This window comes from Lissotriton vulgaris, chromosome 5 (genome assembly GCF_964263255.1).
Source record: "Lissotriton vulgaris chromosome 5, aLisVul1.2, whole genome shotgun sequence".
Classification (NCBI taxonomy): domain Eukaryota; kingdom Metazoa; phylum Chordata; class Amphibia; order Caudata; family Salamandridae; genus Lissotriton; species Lissotriton vulgaris.
The window spans coordinates 227,896,968-227,914,528 of NC_141693.1; the positions used below are offsets into that span (position 1 = coordinate 227,896,968).

At 46.7% G+C, this 17,561-nt stretch overlaps 1 protein-coding gene across 4 annotated transcripts in view; it reads right to left on the reverse strand.

Moving 5' to 3' along the window:
- LOC147710549 (uncharacterized) overlaps positions 1 to 17,561 on the reverse strand; it is a 493,247-nt gene that overhangs the window by 386,605 nt on the left and 89,081 nt on the right. The window contains exon 1 of one of the 4 annotated variants that reach the window (XM_086921211.1): positions 3,758 to 3,893. The exons of the other annotated variants lie outside the window; for them this stretch is intronic. The gene's annotated coding sequence lies outside the window, so the exon portion shown is untranslated. Of the gene's footprint in view, positions 1 to 3,757; positions 3,894 to 17,561 lie in introns of those variants that run through there. 4 annotated transcript variants of the gene reach the window in all.

Genomic DNA, 17,561 nt, shown 5'->3' on the forward strand with positions numbered 1-17,561 from the left:
TGTAATGAAATATGACATTTTAAAATAGACTGGTCTTTGCTGCATGGTTGGGACAAACAATAAAGAAACGTGGCTTGGGTTAATTAAGTTAGTTTTATTTTACCATTCACTGCACGTTGTTTATTGCATATAGCAATGCATAACAAATGCACAATACCTTTTTTGAGGTATTTAGTACCATTTCACAATCTGATAAGGATAGCAGATAAAATTTGTAATTAAGCTTATAATCGATATATTTAGCAAAAGCATTAAATGTTCCCGTTTGTTGTAAAACAGCAATGCCAGTACAAATATGAAGACGAAAGCGCCTTTTTTATTCGAATACAATAAAGACTCTAATAATCTCAGAAGCACGCATCCAGACACTTTCCCGAAGTGAGTGAAATAGAACAGGGGCTTTGTGTTCTTTTGTAATCAGTAGCAGATTAGAAACACTGAGTTCAGCTACAAATACAGCATGCTGCAGGATTAGCAGACCGGTGCGCCCAGCAGCATGGTGCTCATGCAGGCACATTATTTTGGTTAGGTTAGCAGTCTAGTTCTTTATTATAGGTTTCTCGGGTGAGCCTACAATTCAAGTGAGTTTGAGCCAACAGGTAATGCTTCTCTTTTCATGCTGCTCGATTCATTCTCTCAAATCATTTCGAATTGTGGAGCCTGATGTTAAAGATATTTTGCAATTGCAAAGCCTGCGATTCACAAACGCACAGGGCTTGTTACTGCAGAATGCCTTTTAACTATTTACATAAGCATTTAACACGGCAGAATACTCTTTCTGACTCAAAGGGCGTTTTGAAACTTTCTTAAAATAGTCAATAAGAGGGGCGTGAAAGAGGACTGAATCAATGGTAAGTGGCCTCAATTGTGGTCCCAAGGACTCTCTCCAATGTCTCCCAAATTGGGACTTGTTTTTGTTGAAGCCCACGTCGCCCGACAGCACGACCTAAACATCATCTCCTACGTCGAAGATACCCAGCTGATCCTCTCGCTCACCAAGGACCCCCACACCACCAAAACCAACCTCCACAAAGGAATGAAGGCTATCGCGGACTGGATGAGGAACAGCTGACTGAAGCTGAATTCAGAAAAGACAGAGGTCCTCATCCTCGGCTCCACCCCCTCGGCCTGGGATGACTCCTGGAGGCCGACGGCACTAGGAGCACCCCTAAACCCACCAACCACGCACGAAACCTAGGGGTCATCCTCGACTCCACACTCTCCATGACAAAGCAGGTGAATGCAGTCTCCTCCTCCTGCTTCAACACCCTCTGCATGCTTCGCAGGATCTTCAAGTGGATCCCCACCGAAACTAGAAGGACGATCACCCAGGCCCTCGTCAGCAGCAGACTGGACTATGGCAACACACTCTACGCGGGAGCCCCGGCCAAACTCCTGAAACGACTCCAGGGCATCCAGAATGCCTCAGCATGCCTGATCCTCAACATCTCCCGCCGCAACCACATCACACCCCATCTAAAGGACCTGCACTGGCTCCCCATCAACAAGAAGATAACCTTCAAGCTCCTCACCCACCCACACAAGGCACTCCACAACACCGGACCAGCGTACCTCAACAGATGACTCAGCCTCTACACCCCCGCCCGCCAGCTTCGCTCCACAGCGCAGACCACGCCCTCGCCACCGTCTCCCGCATCCGAAGAATGACCGCCAGCGGCAGATCATTCTCCCACCTCGCCGCCAAGACGTGGAACACCCTGCACATCCGCCTACGGCAGACCGAAGACCTTCTAACCTTCAGGAGACTCCTCAAGACCTGGCTCTTCGAACAGTAGCATCAGTTGCTTCCTCAAGTCAAAAGGATCATCGCAAAATGTCTGCAACATGTCTTAAGATGGCTGCAGGAGAGCTTCCTCTGCCTGGAGGTTACCAGAGTTCTCTTCAATAGTGATCCATTACAAGTGGCCAGAGTGAGGCATGGCAATTCCCCCCCAGGAGTTACCAATACCACTGGGTAGCGTCAACGTGCTGTCACTGGTTGACTTTATGACAGTCTTTGACCCAATACAGCGCGCCACTGTCTTTCGGCTGATTCGTGCAACAGACATAGCACACGCATACACAGTGTCACTGGAGATTACAAGCAGTCACAAGGTCCACCTTAGAAGGGAGGAATCATTGTGGGAATCAGTAACTGATGTCCCTATTCAGCAGGTAAATCTAGATTTTTTCCTCAGTATTTTTCTGGAAACTCTCCCTTCTTTTAGCAAATGGAGTCCCCAGGCTATCAGTGCAATTACTGCAGGTCTTGTAATCCAAATCCGGCCAGTAAATAAATCCCAAATCAGGATTAACGATCTCTTAATGAGGTGAACTGTAGGTGCACACTTGGGTACATTGAACTACTCTTGTCACCACTAAAATTTCACAAACACACTAGGCCACACTAGGCCGAGGACCAATTGCAAAAAATAAAAGTTTGCAACCGGAGAGAGCTGCTCTAGTCAGGCCTATACTGCCTGCTACACGTCAACACAGTCACATATGGTTTCCATACCCAATCATGCTGGAGTAGCTAATCTACAACGAGCCCCACATAAGTGAACTACTGTAGTGTCACTGAGATTGACCTTTTCTTAAAGCACACCATCTCCACTTCTAGTATGGAAAAGAGAGAGACAATGTATCTTGTAACTATGACGTGTGGCACTGCAGAGCCTGCTCTGAAAGACCCACACGGACTCACCAGAGAGCAGAGAATCCCCTTTAAAATGCTGCAACCCTACACACTAACACTATGGTCTACGGCACTATAAAATGTCAATGGGTATAGACTAAACGGGCACACACAGATCTAAGGGCTGAAACACCAGGAAGCCTTTCTTGCTAGTGGGGTATAGCAAAATGATGACCCCGCCACGACTGCGGAGGCAGTGATGTCCCACCCACCCCTACACACCCCTCTGACTCTACTAACACAGATATTCATAGGCCTTGAGCTGAAAGGAGGCGCCCTGAAGGGGGTCTGTGGCCCTCCACACCACTTTTCACACCTGCGTATTGCTAAACTACTCAATCAAAGCAATTACCCTAGCTCTGCAAGAAACTCAAATCCTAACAGGAAAAGCCAGACCAGAGCATTTCTCTTCAACGAAAACATTCTGTGCAATAACTGCACAGGACATAAACTCTCTCACTTGAATCCCTGCCTCTACAAGGTTTGCGTGTGAGATGGTCTCTTTCTGTTAAGGAATTTTTGCACATTGCTGGACCCCCTAAACTGCCTTTAGTTTTATATATATTAAGCCAAACAAATGGCATTTAACAAACCATTGCAGGGACCTCTCTATGCTTGTTCTACTCCACAGGCATCCTGTTTGTTACAAAAATAGCTGCTGTTGGAGGAAATGTGTTCGCCGTGTGCTGAGCCCACAGAGATGCGTCTTACATGTAAAAGGCAATGTGGAAAACTGCCTGCGAGTGCAGAGATTTTAACTAAAACATCAGCGGTGTGTTTAATTATAGGGGGCAACATATTAGCCAATATTCCAAGTCTTCTTCATTTAAGAGTGTATAAGCGAGAGGGGGTCGTGGAGCTCAATAAAAAAATACGCACTGCACGGCTGGTCCGCGGGAGGCTCATTAGCCCACAGAGCTATCTTATCCAGCACCTTAAAAACATTCCGTTTAGCAGCAGGAAAACAAGCGCACCCACACCTTATTTTTCAATCTTGCAACACCTGTAAAATAGGTCTAAATGGGACCCTGCACATCGCATCCTCGAGGCGTCTCTGACCTTGTGCGGTGGAAGATACCAGTGCGAAGGTGGATTCCTCGAAAGGACCGAGTCGGCGTGCACCTGCTGTCAGACGCGATCCATCGCTCGGTGTCTGAGTGGGGACTCTGAGCAGACACCCGTCGTCACGCGCTCTCCATCCCTGGGAGCCGGGGACGGAAGGAAGGCAGAGCGGGCCCCTGCAGTCAGACACGGCCCGCCGCTCGGAGCCGGGGAGTGTGGCCGAGCCAGGCACCCGCAGTCACGCAGCAGCCATCGCTCGGACGCGGCCGGTCCGTCCTCAGCGCTGGGTCCCACTGAGGAGGGCTGCCGAGGGGCCGTGGCGCAGCAGCGCGCTCAGAGTCAGCAGAAGGAATCCATCCCCCCCTCACGCGCAGACACGATGTGATGGCTCGACGATCGATAACCAATCCTCTTCCGTCGTCTCCGGGAGCCGCAGCGCTCGATACCGTGCCACGGCGGCTACCTGCAGCCCGGCTTGTGAGCGCAGCGGCAGGGGCGGCATGTCACCCGCCCCCGCGGGCGCGGCCCCGCACAAGTCCCTACACCGACAAATTGGCAATTACAGCGTTGCGGGAGAAAAGCGCGCGGTTTCCTAGTTGCTATTGATGTGCAGGTGCGAGGAGGGATCACATATCGGGGCGCGTGCCAAACGCCACTGTAAACGCAGCTCGAGGAGCCGGCGCGAGGCACGCACTAAAGTCATTATATCGGGCTACCGGTGACGCGAAAAACAGTCTCTAATAATATAATTGCTAAATAGTTATGCCCGCGGATTTACCCTTTTATAAAAACGCATTGGCGTGAGTTGTGAGGTCGGCTAGCACAGCCAAAACATCGCAGCAGTTCTCAAAATGGCTCTTTGTGTGTGACCTTTCCCTGGCAGTTCACAGTCGTTAGACAATCTCCAGATATTTCATTGAACTTCTTCCTTGACCTAAAAATGTAGGCCTGGGGCAAGTGCCTAGTTTTAAAGCAACGTGGATGAGGGAGGAGGTCACTTGTTCAAACACAGCCTTTCATCCTTTTGCAGAAAGGAGCCTTTTTCACGTGGATCACAAAACTGAAGCAGGAAGGGCTCATTCAGTCTGAAGTGTTCTGTATATCAATTGTAACTATATTATGGTATGTTCTTGTACTCATCTCATCCTCCTGGGCTGATGGCCTCGTCTCCTTCCAAGCCCCGTATTCTAGACTCATCCCATCTCTATCCCCAGCAGTTTAAGTACATCAGTGTTTGCACGAAACAAACAACGAATTTCAGCCAGACGTATCACGTTTCAGTCAGCATTTTAACATTTCTCCAGTTCAAAAGTAAGTTTATTGAAGAAATATTAAAACCTCAATACTTAATGCAATAAAACATCATGAAGTACACAATGAACAGCATTAATTTAAATATGTTGTCCAGGAGAACAGAAACAGTATACGTCAGGAAGAAAAGAGCTGGTTTGTACAAGCAAAAACTTAATGTAATATAAATATACAATTGCTTGACATTTTAACATTTCTAACTCACTTCAATGTTCTCATCTCGAGTGCTTAGGTCCAGTAGATGAGCTAAGGGAGCAAGGAGTGGCTGCAGCCGGCCAGGAGTGAGGTTCAAGACTTTTTTGAGGAGCCCAGGACTGGAATCGCATAGATTTTGCAGATCAGAAATCTGGGTTTACATTAGGGAGCCCCAGCAGAGTGATGGGCCATCCATCATTTACATCGCAGTTCTAATGCGGATTGAGTCACTGCGAGGCCTGTCCTCTGTGCTCCGGAAAACTCACTGGTAATATATAGGAGGTTAGTGGGTATCGTAATTTACCACCAGTGTTCCAGGGCCCCAGTTACTATTGCAGTCCCATTGAATACCCAATGTACTCCCTTTCTACACCTGCCTCTCCAATCGTAGAGCAGTCAGGCAGTGGAGGTTTACTGCAAGAGATAGCAGCAGGTTTGGAATTCAGATTCAGTAAAACTCATTCATAACACATAAAAAATTCAATGTCCTGCACTAGAAGGTAAAAAATAAAATATGCCTTCATTTATGTGAAAGAAAAGGGTAGCTAAAATCAGGAACTGATAAGTCGTAGTTCATTGTTATTATCAACAAAGGGGGTCCCTATGGGGGAAGTGTAGCCTTGGACTTCCAGGGCAATGTTGTTGTAAAGAAACTCCTATACGAGTTATTTGGTTATGCAATACGTGCATTTATTTTGTCAATTGCGCTCATGTAATACCAAAAACGGATCATATTAACATGACACAAAATATACATTTCTCAAAAGACAGGGTGCTCCCAACAAGTCACGGTGCAGTGAGAGTGAATAGAGTGAAAACGGCGCACTTGTGCTATATACACAGATATATACATGTGACTGATTGTTATGCAACAACATAACAAAAGGATATGCCAAAACTGATATGATAATTTCATACACTAAATGACATCCAGGGAAGAAAATCAATTCAAAGCTGGGTAATGCTAATCAATAGCTATTTATTCAACTATATGAAAAATAAAATGCAACATATGATACTTAGTGCATCATTTCAATCAAAGTATTGCGAATGCATGTAGAAGAATTGGACACAGCACGATAAAATCACAAACACACGTTCACTAGTCAGACATATCACAGTCATTCCGCTCACATTCACACATTCATAAAAGATACTCCGCACAATCTGGAAGGACCAGTGTACCAGTGTGGGAAGTAAAGGGGACTGCTCTCTATTCAACAAAAAATTCACAACAAATTCTAAAAAACAGTACACTCCGATTGATTCGTGACAGTAATTTCTATCAAAGACATTTTATAAAGGTTTTGTGTACTGGAAATAGACACAAGTGCGGTACAAATCAACACTTGAATGACAAGGGCAGACCACAAGAAAGAGGCCTACGCGTTTCGAATCCCTGTGAGTCAAGAAGGATTCTCCTCAGGGCCAAGAATGTTCTGAAAAACAGAAAGAAAACAAAAACCTATATGTGGGCTGTTTAAAGAAAGCAAGAACACTAACGAGCACTAATCCACCAAGAATACACACAGCTTACCCTCATATGTTGTAGGAAGAAAAAACTGGTGCAGTGTAGAAGACTCCTATAAAGTTAGGAGAAAGAAATGAACAGGAAAAGAAAATCGGGTTCAGTGTGCATAGAACATTTAGTCTGTCTAGGCAATATCTATTTGTGAGGAAAGAGGACAAAGTTGCACCGGGTTTTGTGCCTGTTGAACTAAAGAGAAGGAAAACTAATCGCTAATGACTAAACTGACACTGAAAATATATATTGATACATTCCAATATTTTATTGTTTTTTGTATCAACTTTTGTATTGAAATTAATTTTTTTCTTATTTTTATAGCTTAGTACATACAAAAATCCATTACATGTAACACAAATTGTGAGAATAATAACATGGTGAATTATTGAAAGGCGAAGCAGTTGGCCTTTAGCACTGCTGGAATGAGAGGGGTAAAGTAATTAAAGGGCAGCTAGGACCTTTCAGGTATACATTAAAGCAACGACATGTTCGGGGGCTTACCAGAGTCGGACAAAGTCCCTCGGCGTAACCGGTCGGCGTTTCGAGGAGCACTGATCCCTCGGGCATGAGCAGTCGATATCTGCTCCCGGACTGCAGTTTTAACAGTCTGAAGTCAAGGGGAGGCGATTGACGGGGTCTGATCCAATGCTGGAATCAGAGGGATAAAGTGTTTCAAGAGCAGCTAGGGCTTCTCGGATACACACGAAAACATCAGCAATGTTCAAAGGCTTAACAGAGTAGAACGAAATCTCTTGGCGTAACCGGTCGGCGTTCGAGGAGCACTGGTCCCTCGAGCATGCGCAGTCGATGTCTGCTCCTGAAGTGCGGGAACCTGCCGTTTTAACAGTCTAATGACAAGGGGAACACGCCCCTTGGGGGAGGTGATTGACAGGGTCTGGACCATAAGCGGCTGGGGCGCGAGTTGAAATATAAAGTGCCTTAGCATGTGTGAAACCAGAAAGTACGGTCCATGTATGTAAAAAAGGGGGATGTACATTCATGCTAGTGCATTAATCCAGAATGCAGAGATTAGCAAGCAACTCATGTTTGAATGCTAGAAAAGAAAGCTGGGGATAAATGAAACAGGGGGAGTTTAGAGTTTATAAATTTCAGACAATTCATTCAGACCTGTGGCGGCCGTATCAAACTTAACAATGGAGGAGTGCCTCCCTTTTAGATACTTTTGAATCCCAATCTCCTCCGCGTGGATCTCGTTCCACTTTTGAGATGATGGTCCATTTCAAATCTCTAATCTGATGATTCAATCTAGTCCAATGGTTTACCAATGGTGCTGTCTCTACTTTGTTTTTTATCCTTGACTTATATTGGGAGATTCTCTGGCAGATCTCTTGGTTGGTCTTCCCAATATATAGGAGTCCACATGGGCAAAAGATCCCATAGATCACATACTTAGACTTACAGTTACTGAATGTATCGTGTTTCCACGAAATGCCTTTGTGTTGGAATAAGGCGCCTTCTATCGTGGTGTCACAACACATGCACGTGCCACATTTGTGGTGTCCAATGATGGGGGTTAAACCCATCATTTGTCGTATAGAAGGTTGTGTTTCTCTCACGGTTGTCGCTCTCACTACATGGTTGGCGATGCTGTTTTCCTTTTTGAATGCAAAAAGGGGAGGCTGATTCAGGCTTTTGCCTAAGTTTTTGACCAGATGCCAATTTTGTCCAATAATTTTTTTCAATTTGTTGGCATTTGGACAAAAGGTTGTCACACATACCTGGCGTTTTAACTGGGGTTTATTCCGTCGATCAAGGAGGGTCTCTCTTGGGGTCCATCTCACCCGTTTCATTGAGTTCCGCACCAGTTTTCTTGGGTACCCACGATCACACAGTTTGGACACCAAATTTGTGGCATGGAACTTATAATCTTCATTCGATGTGCAATTCCTACGCACGTGTAGAAATTGACCATACAGCAAATATTCTTTTAGGCTCCTCTGGTGGTTGCTAGAAAAGAGGAGGGCCTTATTGCGGTCAGTTGGTTTTATAAATAGTGATATAGCTAATTTGCCTTCAGATGGAAATACTTCTACATCCAAGAATGATATTGTCTTCTCAGAGAGGGACATGCTGAACTTAATGTCCGGTGTTCTCGCATTCAGCCAGTTGTAGAATAATCTGAGATTTTCTTCTCCTCCTGTCCATACCATAAACACATCATCTATGAAACGTAGCCACGTTCCAATGTGCTTTTTAAATGGATTATTGTTATGGACATACGTGTCTTCATACAATGACATAAATAATACCGCCAGTTCAGGGGCGAATGTGCACCCCATTGCTACTCCTTTAACTTGGAGATAAAAGTCTTTCCCAAAACAGAAGTAGTTCTTTTTCAAGGCGAAGGATGCTAAATCCACCAAATATTTAGTAGGTACTTGCACAGGCCTTGGTCTTAACTCCAGGAAGTGGGTAAGCACTGCCACTGCTTCATCCTGGGGTATTTGGGTGTATAGGGAGGTAACATCTAGTGTGACCAGTATGTCGCTCCCTTGATTGAATTCCACCATTTCCAGTTTATTAATGAAATCCGTTGTGTCCTGTAGATACGAAGATACGTGGGCCATGAATTGTTTTACAAAACAATCAACATATTTGGCAATTGGTTCAAGTAGGGAGTTACATCCTGCCACGATGGGTCTCCCTGGGGGCTTGATCTGATCTTTATGGACCTTAGGCAAAATGTAAAACAAAGGTACCTTTGGGTGTTTATTTTGCAAGAACTCCAATTCTTTAGGGCCCCAAAAACCTTGTTCGAATCCGTCCTTAATTAGGGGGAATAGTTGGTTCTGCAGTTCCACTGTTGGGTCCTTTCCAATCTTGCGATAGCAGATTGGATCATTGAGTTGCCTTAAAACTTCGGTGGTATATTGTTATGCAAGGCACTCATGATGTGAGTATCAAAAACCACTATCAAATATTAAAGTCAGTTCACATATGTGAATGTCGACGTTTCAACCCCTTAACTTAACTTCTTAGGACAGGGTCAACATCAGGGCAAAAGAGGAACAGGGGACACCTAAAAGTAAAAGAAGCATGTATCAATTTCTGTAATTGTGTACATTGTAACTTCAAAGCAAGCATGTTTTTAGGTGAAAAACCCAAGTTTACATGCTAGAGCATTGGAGCAAAATGACCATCAACACTAAATAGATCAATCGCATTTTTGACCCCTTGGCAAAGTTACTTATAACGGTTTCATGAGAAAACCTCAGTGACCTGCATTAGAGTAGTTGCAATGAAATAAACCAAGTTCAAACCAGGCTGTATCTCGAACCTATACGTATAAAGTTATATGATCCTAAAGCCTACCAAGGGATTACGCATTCATTATGTAGCAGAATTATGTCCGGAAGCACTTTTATAGAGCATATCCGGTAAGAAACTACATTTAAAATAACATGAGCCACAAAGGGCACATTTATCGTGAGGGTAGTTTGGGCAATAATCCGCTTATCTCATACAGCATTCAGCCTCAATCCATACTCTGGGGTACTTCACACACCTCAATCAGTGGTTCCATAGTGGCAGGCAGAAAGAAAATGAGTCTAGGATCTCTGTGCTCTTTGTCCTAGATTTTCTTTGGCCCTGTTTGCCAAGGATAATCCAAACCAGACTGCTCAGCATCTTCTGGAAATGTCACAACACACGAAAATACTGTTAAAACACAGAAATCGACCAACCAAAAGCTAGGTGGGATTCCGCCCAGAGAAAAATGATGGTTTCAGAGTGTTGCTCCAAAGTCTCAGATAGACTTTTAACTGGAGATCTGGATAGACTCCGGTTGTGGGATCCATGTTGATTCGGTCTACATTATCAAGCTGAACGTATACTGCCCTACTGGCTTTATGTCCCCTGGGAACTGAAAGCTAGGTATCTGGAAAGGTCCTGAGGAAGGTGGTCCCTACATCTTGAACCCTCCGAAACGCGCGTCGACCTTGTGCCGCGTCTCGTGCCTTGCATTGAAATTTCGTTGGTGGCAGGGGTTCTCATGTCACCGATCACTCAACTGTGTACGGATACTGTATGAGTGTAGTTGGTGTGAGATTGGATGAGTTGGTGTGGCTGAGGTATGATTGTATATATCTAATTTAATCCAGGGGTGTTTTGTTGGTGTGTTTTCATTCTAAAAATTGGTTTTGTATCATGTTCGAATTTGAATAATCACTGTCTAAAAGAAATGCATTTGTGATTCTACAAGCCAAAAAATGATATATAAATGTGTTTTTACAGAAAAACATGAGGAAAATAATTTTAAAAAAAGACGTTTTTTGATAAAATAAAATAATGAGATGAAAAAAGAAAAGAAATGTTCTGATAAAATAAAATAATAATGAGATGATTATACTGATCACAGTTGTATTTTTGATGCTTATTGAAATATATATGAACAATGTCTAATGAGAAAGTATAATGGTCTGTGAGGGAAATATATAGTATTGTGTTGCTCCAAAGTCAACATTTAGGTGTCCATTTAGAAGGCCACTGCTGGTCGGTGATAAGGGAGAGGTCTTTACAGTCCAACAGGCGATCAGTAACTGCCCCAACTGCACTCCCTAGAGAAAAGCAGCAATTATTACTGCAAGGGCTGTGTATGCTAGAGAGGTCAGACAGGACTGGTGCACACTGGATGGTCTGTGTATGCTAGAGAGGTCGGACAGGACTGGTGCACACTGGATGGTCTGTGTATGCTAGAGAGGTCGGACAGGACTGGTGCACCCTGGATGGTCTGTGTATGCTAGAGATGTCGGACAGGACTGGTGCACCCTTGATGGTCTGTGTATGCTAGAGAGGTCGGACAGGACTGGTGCACACTGCAAGAGCTGTAAAACTGAGCAGTAATGCAGGGGTGGACTGAGTTACACTGCAAGAGCTGTGTGAGTCTGAGAGAACAGCCAGGACTCGTTTACACTGTGAGGGCATCAAAGGTCGGACTGGACTAGTGCACACTGCAAAGGCTGTGCAGATGAGCAGTAACGCAGGAATAGATGGAGTTGCACCACAAGAGCTGTGTGAGCTTGAGAAGTCCGATATGACATGCATGCACTGGAGGAGCGGTGTGAGCCTGATGGAAGACAGTGCCTACGTACCCTGTAAGAGTGGTGTGAGCCTGAGGTGAGACGGGGCCTACGTACCCTGTAAGAGTGGTGTGAGCCTGAGGCGAGATGGGGGCTACGTACACTGTAAGAGCAGTGTGAGCCTGAGAGGTCAGACAGGATTCGTGTACACCGTAAGAGCGGTGGGAGCCTGAGGTAAGATGGGGCCTACGTACACTGTAAGAGCGGTCTGAGCCTGAGGAGAGATGGGGCGTACATACACTGTAAGAGCGGTGTGAGCCTGAGGCAAGATGGCCCTACGTACACAGTAAGAGCGGTGGGAGCCTGAGGTGAGACGGGGCCTACGTACACTGTAAGAGCGGTGTGAGCCTGAGGCGAGATGGGGGCTACGTACACTGTAAGAGCGGTGTGAGCCTGAGAGGTCGACAGGATACGTGTACACCGTAAAAATGGTGTGAGACTGAGGTAAGATGGGGCCTACGTACACTGTAAGAGCAGTCTGAGCCGGAGGAGAGATGGCGCGTACATACACTGTAAGAGCGGTGTGAGCCTGAGGCAAGATGGCCCTACGTACACTGTAAGAGCAATGTGAGCCTGAGGTGAGACGGGGCCTACGTACACTGTAAGAGCAGTGTGAGCCTGAGAGGTCGACAGGATACGTATACACTGTAAGAGCGGTCTGAGCCTGAGGAGAGATGGGGCCTATGCACACTGTAAGAGCGGTGTGAGCCTGAGACAAGATGGCCCTACGTACACTGTAAGAGTGGTGTGAGCCTGAGACGAGACGGGGCCTATGCACACTGTAAGAGCGGTGTGAGCCTGAGGCGAGACGGGGGCCTACATACACTGTAAGAACGGTGTGAGTCTGAGGCGAGATGGGGGCTACGTACACTGTAAGAGCGGTGTGAGCCTGAGAGGTCAGACAGGATTCGTGTACACCGTAAGAGTGGTGTGAGCCTGAGGTAAGATGGGGCCTACGTACACTGTAAGAGCGGTCTGAGCCTGAGGAGAGACGGGGCGTACATACACTGTAAGAGCGGTGTGAGCCTGAGGCGAGACGGGGCGTACATACACTGTAAGAGCGGTGTGAGCCTGAGGCAAGATGGCCCTACGTACACAGTAAGAGCGGTGGGAGCCTGAGGTGAGACGGGGCCTACGTACACTGTAAGAGCGGTGTGAGCCTGAGGTGAGACAGGGCGTACGTACACTGTAAGAGCGGTGTGAGCCTGAGGTGAGACGGGGCTACGTACACTGTAAGAACAGTGTGAGCCTGAGAGGTCAGACAGGATACGTGTACACCGTAAGAGTGGTGTGAGACTGAGGTAAGATGGGGCCTACGTACACTGTAAGAGCAGTCTGAGCCGGAGGAGAGACGGGGCGTACATACACTGTAAGAGCGGTGTGAGCCTGAGGCAAGATGGCCCTACGTACACTGTAAGAGTGGTGTGAGCCTGAGGTGAGACGGGGCGTACGTACACCGTAAGAGCAGTGTGAGCCCGAGGTGAGACGGGGCCTATGTACACTGTAAGAGCGGTGTGAGCCTGAGGCAAGATGGCCCTACGTACACTGTAAGAGTGGTGTGAGCCTGAGACGAGACGGGGCCTATGTACACTGTAAGAGCTGTGTGACCCTGAGGTGAGACGGGGCCTACGTACACTGTAAGAGTTGTATGCGGCAGAGAGGACAGACAGGAGACATGTACACAGCTAGAGCTGCACTTCTGACTGATAGTTCAGGAGTGGACTGAGCTGCACTGCACTGCGAGATCTGTGAGCCTCAGGGGTCAGACAGGACACGTGTACACCGCAAGAACTGGTGAGCCTGAGGTCAGACAGGACACGTGTACACCGCAAGAGCGGCACTTCTGAGTGAGTCCGGGAGTGGGATGAGCTGCACTGCGAGAGCTGTGTGTCCAGAAAGAGCTGCACTTTAGGACTGAAGTAGACGGGAGCACTTGTGAATGTAAAAGCTGCAATAGGTTTAGTCTCCGTCAGTAGAAGCATTTGGGGAGACTGCAGTTTTGTGTGGAAAATGATCCCCAGATCCAAAATCAAGAAAATGTAAATGCTACAAAGAAAGAAAACAAATTAAAATCTCATAGAACTGAAGCACCTCACCCTTGCTCTGGAAGCCCCCGATTGCTATAATAATGAACCTCAGGGCGGTTTAAACTCGACACGCCCTTTTGGGGAAAAGGCTGAAATATCTGAGAATTGTCAACCCAGTACAGCTCTACACGGGATCTGTACTCCTGCCAACCACACCTGGTTAGACCAAACACCTTCACAAGAAATGAGCCTGATAAAAGAACAGTCCGCGTTCGGGTGCCACACTACGCAGGAACCTTACTTGATCCTGAAGGTCCCAAGAGAACCGCCAACAGAACAAGAAAGCGCTAAAGATTTATTCAAGAAGGCCTTCAACTGCTAGCGACAAAGATGGGACCCTTCTCACCGGACAAAGATTGGACCCTTCTCGCTGTCCAAACTATGGTCTTTCATGAGGGTCAAAGCCCTGCCGGTCAACTCTGAACTCTTTCCACCTAATGTAGCACTCACTGTCAACAAGTTACATGACCCATATCTGCAAAAGACAGTGAACACCTTCAGTGATACTGTTGGAGCAAAGGAGTGACTTGACAAAGCCTGATGTGGTCCACGTTGAATTGATGCATAGGCCATGCAAGAGCAACCTTGAGAATTTACGCTGCACTTTGCATAACTCTCACATAAAGCAGAAGTAGAGAGTTGGACAGATCACTGCAATTGGTGAATCATGGCCGTAGTAAGTATGTGGGGGTGCGGGATTTCGGAATGGGGGGGGACAAGGGTGGGGTAGACAAAGGGACAAAATAATTTTTCCTCTAAGCTCTGTGAATCACAGGGCCATTAGCGTGCGAACACATGCCTAATGACCTGTCTCCAGTTACCTGTGACCAAAGGAAATGGAATGAAGGTGATGTCACAGAGGCCACCCCGATGTATGCAGTCTTGATTGTGCTGCAGTCATCCAGAAATTCTTGAACACCTCACCGTCCTATGTACAATCTGCTGTCTGCACTTGTGAGGTCAAAGAGAGAGAGGATGAGAAACCTTTTTTTGGTGATTGCTGTCTGCATCCTGCCCCTCCTCAGCCCTACTATCATGAAGACGAGCCCTCAAGGCACAGAGGTAAATCTGAAGACGCCATCAGGCTTCATTGCCAACGTAAATTAGCTTCAAGAAATAATAATAATAATAATAATAATAATACTGGATTTTATACAGCGCGAACAGCTACCTCGCTAGGAGGTGTCCCGGCGCTAGTAGAACACAGATTACCTGGGGCTAAAGATAGGAAGGCTAGCGTGGCTGGGTGAAAAGCCAAGTTTTTAGCAGTTTCTTGAAGCAGGGTTCAGAAGGGGCCTGTTGGATTTCTTGTGGTAAGGAGTTCCACAGAGCGGAGACGTTTGCCGAAAAAGTCCGACCGCCTAGTCGGGCCTTTCTCGTGCGCGGGACGGCCAATTGAACACGGCAGTTGGACCGTAGTGCGCGGGTTTGGGAGTATCTTGGGAGGCGGCTTTTCAGGTATTGTGGACAAGAGCCATGCAGAGAACTGAACGCGAGCGTCAGAGCTTTAAATTTTATTCTGCTGGCAACTGGCAGCCAGTGCAGGGATCGAAGATGCGGAGAGACTGACTGCTTGAAAGGGATTCGCAGTAACAGTCTCGCAGCCGCATTTTGAACTACCTGAAGCTTGTGAGTCAGGTATTTTGGGAGGCCTAGGTAAAGACCGTTGGCATAATCCAGCCGTGAGGTGACAGTCGCATGGATAACCGTTTTCCGGCAGCTCTCCGGAAGGAGTCTCAGGATTTTTCGGAAATTTCTTAGTTTGCTCAGACAGCATCCGGCGACTTGTTGGATATGGGATGTAAAGGACATGTTATCATCCCATCTCACTCCAAGATTTTTTGCCGTGTGACTGGGTGAAGGAGCCGGGCCCATCTCCTTCGGCCACCAGAGTTCTGAGGCGGGGGTGGGACCCTTGCCAAAGAAGATGACTTCGGTCTTATTGGCATTTAGTTTTAATTTGTTTGTGTTCATCCAGTGTGCTATGTCTTGGAGACAGCCTTTGAAATTTGAAAAGGACTCCTACGTCATCTCAGAGTACGGAAATACCAACTGGGTGTCGTCGGCATACGAGATTGCCTTGACATCCCAGTTGGCAATTAACGTAAAGAGAGGAGCCAGGTAGATGTTGAACAAAAGGGGGCTGAGGGCCGACCCTTGCGGAACTCCGCAGCTGAGGGTCTTGGGTGTAGAAGAGATCGTCCCAAGTGCCACCTTTTGAGTTCTCTGGGATAGGTAGGAGTGTATCCAACCCAGCGCCCTATCCTGAATACCTATCTCAGCCAGCCGGCTGAGTAGTCTGGCGTGGTCCACCGTATCGAAGGCGGCCGACAGATCCAGGAGTACCAGCATTGCTGAGTTACCTGCATCCATCGACCACCTTACTGACTCGGCTACCTCAATCAGCGCTGTTTCTGTGCTAAAGCCGGGTCGGAAGCCTGATTGTGTTTCGTGTAGGATATTGTTTACTTCTACAAATTTGCTCAGTTGGCGCTGTATGACTTTTTCCAACATTTTTCCCGGGGCAGCTAAAAGAGATATTGGGCGGAGATTAGTGAGGTCTTCTGGATCCCCATTTGGTTTTTTCTTTAGGGGTAGGAGAGTAGCATGCTTCCAGACGTCCGGGAATATGCCCGAAGCGATGGAGGAGTTCCAGATATGTTGAAGTGTGGGAGCTACGGAGTCCGCTATAGAGCTCCATAATTTAGCTGGGCAAGGGTCGTCAGGGGACCCGGATTTGCATCGGATAAGTTCTTGCCTTACCTCACTCAGGGGGATGTACATGAACTGGGTGAAGGTCTCACCTGGCTCACCATTATTCGCGAGGTCCTGCTTCACTGTTTTTGTTACTGGACCAAAAGAGTCGTACACCTTTTTAATTTTTTGGTCAAAGAACTCGGAAATTTGCTCGCATAGCGTAACTGTGGGTACAACCTCTCTTTCAATGCATTTTGGTTTAAAAAATGACTGTACCACTTTGAAGATCTGTTTGCTAGATTGTTCTGCCTGTAGAATCGAATCCGCATAAAAACGTTTTTTACTTTTTCTGATAGCTTTCCGTAGTTTTTTGGAAGCTTCCTTATACCTGTTTTTTTCTTCCAGGCCGTAGTTTGCTCTCCAGAGTCTCTCTAGCTTTTTACAGGCCGCTTTCTCATTCCTAAGTTCCTGCGAGAACCAGGGAGCTGAGGGAGAGTCTCTTTTTGATAGAGCCCGGGAGGCTGGAGCAATGGAGGAGACCATCTTTCCGACCCACTCATTGAGGAGTTGAGCATCTATATTAGCATTGTTTGTCAAGGATGGGGTGGTTTGCGCCAAGACAGGGCACATAGTATCAGGGGTCAGTTTTTTCCATTGCCTCTTCAGGAAGTAGCATTTGCTAGCAGCAGGGATGTCATGCACCATGTTCAGTGTAAATGGGACAAGTGAGTGGTCTGACCATGTCAGAGGAAGAGGTGTCTCAGGCAGGACATTCTTGATGTTAGAGAAGATGAGATCAGTAGTATGGCCCCCTGTGTGTGTAGGGCCCTCATTGATCAGTCTAAGACTGGCCGTATTTAATGTGGCTCTGAGCAGCTCTGCCATGG